Raw genomic sequence first — 6159 nt, 5'->3', positions numbered from 1 at the left:
ATTTCTCTCTGTAGGAAGAAAGATGTTGCTGCAGAATACATTTTAGGGGCAAAATCTGGGAATTTCTAAAAAGATGAGACAAACACATTTATTACTCACTTAAATACTATTTTAATTTCAATTTTATTTTAATTGACATGTTGCAATCCGTGACCTGCTTTGGATCTATTTATATTTGGAAGATGCTGAGCCCCATTTTGTGTTTGAGTAAAGCTCCATCAGCTGCACTGGACCTATGCCAGTTTTCCCTAGCAGGAAAAATGCCTCAGTGAACCCAAATTCCATGGGGAAAATCCCTGGAAAGGTGCTTTTCCAGCCCACTGAAGGGCAGCAGCTGGATTTCATTACAAAGGAAAGCAGTGCCATATTTTACAGGGCAGACATCCATGGCCAGATTCTGCCTGGAGTTGATTTCTATCCACATGCCAGAAAATTGATGTTGGAGGAGAAATGCTGGCAAGGAATTTTTACCTTCATATCCAACTCTCATTCTGTGTTCCCACAGAGGAATAGTCACCAGGTCCTGGGACCCAGACCCAGTAGAAAGCTGGACTCTAGTTAAATTCCCCCAATCCTTTGGTCAGGGTGTTCCCCAGTCTTCCTCAGCTGTGGGAATTAAGCCCCTCTAGAAGGTGACTTCATCTGCCTGGAGGATAATTGGGATTTTTACCCATTAACAATCTTTCTGAGATTTATTAAATAGTCAAATGGTGATATCTAGTGGTGGTTTCCTTTAGTACCTTCCAGGTCAGGATTTCCAGAGCTTTACAACCATTTTGCAATGAAATCTCAAAGTCTGTCTTTCTCTGGAGGGAGGATTATTTTCCACAAAAAGGATGCCCAGGTGTGCAGAAAGACCACTTCCATCAATTAATGTTCTATTCAAGTTAAAATATAGAAGGTTTTAAAACCTGGAAGGCCAAACCCTTCCCTTTGGGACTAAAAAATCTGAAGATCAGAAAAATCTCTAACACTAAATACCTGTATTTTTCATTCATCTCTCTTTTAAACAGGAAAATGCTATTTGCTTGTTGAGCAAATGAGACTAAATCTGAGTGGCTTATTTTTTCACCCAAGATGTAAAATACTAATCTGCTTTTCATGGGCTGAAATCTACTTTTTAGCAGTGTTCTTTCTTTCTCTCCACTAATTTATACATGGCATAGCAAAACTGATTTTTTCTCTCTGTTTTGCTCCTGTTTTACGTACAGATTTCAAAAATCCAGATACTTGATTGTAATTAACCTAATTTTCCTTTTCTTTACCAATCCTCACCACGTAATCCTTGCCTGCTTTTCCTTTGAATTCGTTTATTTGTGGTAATCCCATCAATCTGTTGGGAATATAAATCACTTGTGAGGGTCAGTGGCTGTTTGATAAATGAGTGCCCAGGTGCTAATGAACCTTCCACTCCCACGTCCACCATCCTGGCTGCCTTCTGTGGGGAAATAAAAGGGTTTAGTATGGAGCTGTGACTCCCAGGAGGTTGAAGACCTTCCTTTTCCCATCCTGATCTGTGTAGGGATTGTGGATATTCCCCTTTCCTTGTGGGCTGTGCTCTTGGGAAGGCAGGAAATCTGGAGGAATATTTGCTACACTGGAGCAAAGCAGGGGGAGATTTGTCTCTGGAGCTGAATTACTGAAACTTGCACAGAATGTGTGGGGAGTCCTGTGTGGTCTGTGTCCATCAGGCCTTTGTTTTCCTTGGGATGTGTGTTTGGGGCTCTCTTTGGAGGAGAAAATATGTTGCTATTTTTACAATCCTTTAAACTGCAGTGCCTTGGGAACAATGTGGCATCTCACCACTTTTCCTGGGGCTTTATTTGGTGGTGTTTTTGAAAGAAAGGTGAGCAAGGAGCTGAGGAGCTTCCCCTGGAGAAGGGAAACTGTGGGATCCTGAGGAGCTGGAACTAAAACCAGCCCCAGAAGAAGAGCTGACACTTGCAGGGGTTTTCTGTGTCCCACCACTGCTGCTCCTCCTTGAGAGTAAGTGGGAACAGCATCTTTCCTCTAAATACAGCTTTAGTTGGGTAAAGCTGGAATACAGGCTCTGGACTCTGTGAAACTCTCTGGGAATATCAATTCTATTATGGAGCCAGGCTGGGAGAGCTGGGGGGACTCTGGAGATGAGAAGGCTCTGGGGAGGGTTTAGAGCCCCTTCCAGTGCCTGAAGGGGCTCCAGGAGAGAGATTTGGGACAGGAGATGGAGGGACAGGACAAGGGGAAATGGCTTCCCACTGCCAGAGGGCAGGGAGAGATGGGATATTGGGAAGGAATTCCTGGCTGTGAGGGTGGGCAGGCCCTGGCACAGGGTGCCCGGAGAAGCTGTGGCTGCCCCTGGATCCCTGGAAGTGTCCAAGGCCAGGCTTGGAGCAACCTGGGCTAGTGGAAGGTGTCCCTGACAATGGCAGGGGGTGGCACTGGATGATTTTTTAAGGTCTCTTCCAACCCAAACCAGTCTGTCATCCCTTGATTTTTTATCCTTTCTCCCCATGCTGGTGCAAGGAGGGTTTTCCTGCCTCCCACTCCTGTGTTGGGAGACAGAGGCTTTGCTTTCCTGGGCTCTCATTTGCTATTTAGGGATCCTTGTTCCCCTCAAGTACGTTTCTACTTTTGTGCAATCATACAATTTCTTAATCTGCTGTGTTGCTGTTTTTTGTTCTCATTCCCCATCTGTAGTGATTACACACTTCTGCTTTCTGTTGCCAAATTTGTAATGCCCACAGACCATTTATTCCCTTGCTCTATTGCTCAGGTGTACAATGTTGATATTTCAATAATCAATTACTGATCTGAGAGGTAACAAAAGTTAAGAAGGATGAGTGAGAGAACACCCAGATGTGCTCTCATTTTTTTTTTATTTTTTTATTTTAAGCTGAGTTGGCTCTTTGTTTCAAATGAGTGGGATTTGTGAACGTAATGGAATAGGGAAGAGAACTACACACTAATTGCCTGAAATTCTTGCCTTGAAGTTTTAAATGAACAAATTTTGTTCCTCTCTCCTGGTAGTTGAATTACAAGAAGATGCTTTCCTGGAATAGAAAGCAGAAATCATTCATGTTGCACATGTTAAATTTGTACAAATCAGAGTGTGAAATGCTGTGTGTGGATATTGGTGCTGGTGGTGTTTGCATTCTGGGAAAGGCTACGGGCACAGCTCCCTTTCCCTTTGCTCTCCAGGCTCTGCTCCAGCCATCCAACAGCAAGGACAGGTCACTGATCCCAGGCAAAGGGCTTGGGGGTAGCTTTATTGAATATTTTATATAACAAAGACATCCTTGGGAATAGCCACCTGCTGATGTTTATTCCATGGAGAGAAACCAAAGGGTGCATCCAGCAGGTAAAAAACTTCAGGGAAAGCATGGATTTCTCCTGACAATATGTGGGACCAGGATGTGGTGCCCTGAGGGCAGCCAATACATGGGAACTGATCTCCACACTGAGGTGAAATCCATGAATTCAGTATCCAAGATCTCACTAGTTAGGAGGCAGAATGTGCTCACACCTCTGCTGAGATGTATCCTTTTAACTTGTTCCTTATCAATATTCCAGCTGCTTAATGTACTTGTGTTCGAATTCTCCTTAAACCCAGATTTTTGACTGGAATCACTGATGTTATATCAATTCTCAGCCTGCCTGGGCTCTGGGTGCCCACGAGGATCCCCAGTTCCCTGAAGCACCAAGTTACTTCTGTGTCCCCGTGGCCTGTGATGTGCTGACAGACCCCGCGTGATGGCTCGGGGTTTTCCAGGGTTTCCTTCCTGCTGCCTGCAATAGCTGCGGGTGGGATCCTTCCCAGAAGGGGAAGTGGGATGAGTGGTTTGGAGGTTTTTAGGGTAAGCTGAAAACAAAAGGTTTACTTCTAAAAAGGGACAAAAAAAAAAGAAAAAGCGGTAACACTAAAACATCACCTGGGTGCTCCCAAATATTGTCTGGCTGATCTCTGTCCCAGAGCATGGAGCACTGAAGGGAAAGCCAAGAGCTCCCTCATGGATAATCCACCATGGTACTGGTGGGGCTGCCTGTGGTCAGGAGGTGAGTGTTCCCTGGGGAAAAAGGGGCAGAAATGTCACATTTTTATTGCAGGAGCCTGAATTTTGGTCACTGATATCACATCCCACAATAACTCTGTTCTTCTCCCAGTCTTCCTCATCCTACCAGGAGCGAGGTGCCTGTCAGCCCAATTGTGGAGATCAAAATCCAGCCTGGAGACTAAAAAATGTGGGCAAGAGCATTACATTAGGGAAAAAACGAAAGCCTGTCCATAGACATCAGATCAAATGGTGCTCACATGAAAAAGTGGATCAATAATATCAATAGCCATTACCAGAGGAACAGCACGAATCCTGTTGTAATAGAACGTTGGGAAAACATTTTATCTTTGGCTTTTGGCTTATTCATAGCTACTATATAATGAACTTGATGATCTTGGAGGTCTTTTCCAACCTTAATGATTCTATGATTTTATAAGGCAGCTTTCTTTGAAAAACAGCATATTTTAAAATTATCTTCCCTGTTGACCTTCCTCTAATTCTGTCCCAGCTCTGTTGTTTTTTTTTTTTTTCTTCTGGTTTCATTATTAAATAAATATAGCTTCTACACACAAAACCAGTTTCCAGGATGCTGCTGAGCTCCCTAATGCAAGGCTTTCCCCCCCCTCCAATATGCAAGTATTTTATTTTTGGCTTAAAGGAAATGTAGGTGAGCATTAACTTTCTTGCTTTTTTTTCCTGAGAATAGCAAAAGAAAAAATGGATCATTTGGGGATGGAGGGGAATGGGGGGTTGGCAGAACTCCTTTTCGATGCTGCCAAATGGAACAAGTCCTCAAACTCTTAACACCAAATATTTCAACAGAAAGAGGAAATATGATGGCTTGGGATGTGAGCCCAGGCTCAGAGCTGCTTCCATTGCTCTTCCTCTGGCTAAATAATTTCTTAATTACTTCTTAATTGCTGTTAAGAGCACTGTTCTCCCTTCTTGGGAGAAATGAGTGATTTCTTGTTAGATACTAGGAAGAAATTCCTCCCTGTGAGTGTGGGGAGGCCCTGGCACAGGTTTTCCAGAGAAGCTGTGGCTGCCCCATCCCTGGAAGTGTCCAAGGCCAAGGCTGGATGGAGCTTGGAGCAGCCTGGGATCATGGGATGTGTCCCATGGAGAGTGGGTTGGAATGAGATGAGTTTTAAGGTCCTTTCCAACCCAAACCATTGCATGATTCCATGAAATTCAAATGAACCCTGGTAAAGCAGAAAGCAGTCACTCCTCGAGTGTATCACTGCATCCCTCCTGTCTTCCAAAATTTATGCTCCTCTTGCTTTACAAATGGGATGAGGATGAGGGAACTCATGTGGTACTGAGGCCCAGGACATGCATCCTGGGCCTCCACAGCTCGGAAGTGGGTCACCAGCCTGTCACTGGCACTTGATTTTGGTGCCACTTAGGCAGCTGAAGGGAACAAATAGGCCATCGATCCGTCTGGCAATAGCCCTGGGCCTCGGGTTTTAATTACCAGTGTTCTTTGGGCTAAATCTGTGCCTCTTGAAACATCATCAACCTAAATGAAGCTTCACAATGGAGGAATTTGACCCAATACGTTTTTTTTTTCTCTGTGTTATTAAAATCAGTTAAACACTGTTGCAGCTACCTTTATTTTTCAATTTTTCCAACTATTCTGAGCAACTCGGTTTTTGATACTGTTTTCAAGAGAGATGAAGAGAACTTTTCCTGTAAGTCTTTTTTATAGGAAGCTTTAAGCAATTGAAGAGCCTTGTTTGTCCCACATAGGTGCCCTCCATTCCTGCAGGTCTGTATTTAGCCCAACAAACTGTGTGATCTGCTTGTTTTACCAAATGAAAACTGATTTCCAGTAATGTTTGTGTTGTGTTGTCCATCTGGGCACTGCAGAAATCCAGGGAAGTCCTCTGTGGGATGGAGCTGTTTTGGGATGGGGTTTTTATGGGACCTGTTCTGTCAAGTCTGTCTGCTCTAACAGCAGTGAAGGTTATTTTTTTCCCCTCCAAGAAGGGTTTATGAGGGACTGGGACGCAAAATACCTCAAGGACTAAAATGTGAGTTGTGCCATTGTTCTGAGGGCACATGATGTGTTTTCTCAAGGAAGCATCCACAGGAGGAGCCCCTGTTTGGGCAGGTGGCACCAAAA

The sequence above is a fragment of the Aphelocoma coerulescens genome, chromosome 4A (assembly GCF_041296385.1).
Source record: "Aphelocoma coerulescens isolate FSJ_1873_10779 chromosome 4A, UR_Acoe_1.0, whole genome shotgun sequence".
In the NCBI taxonomy this organism is placed as follows: domain Eukaryota; kingdom Metazoa; phylum Chordata; class Aves; order Passeriformes; family Corvidae; genus Aphelocoma; species Aphelocoma coerulescens.
This window is presented reverse-complemented; position numbering follows the sequence as displayed.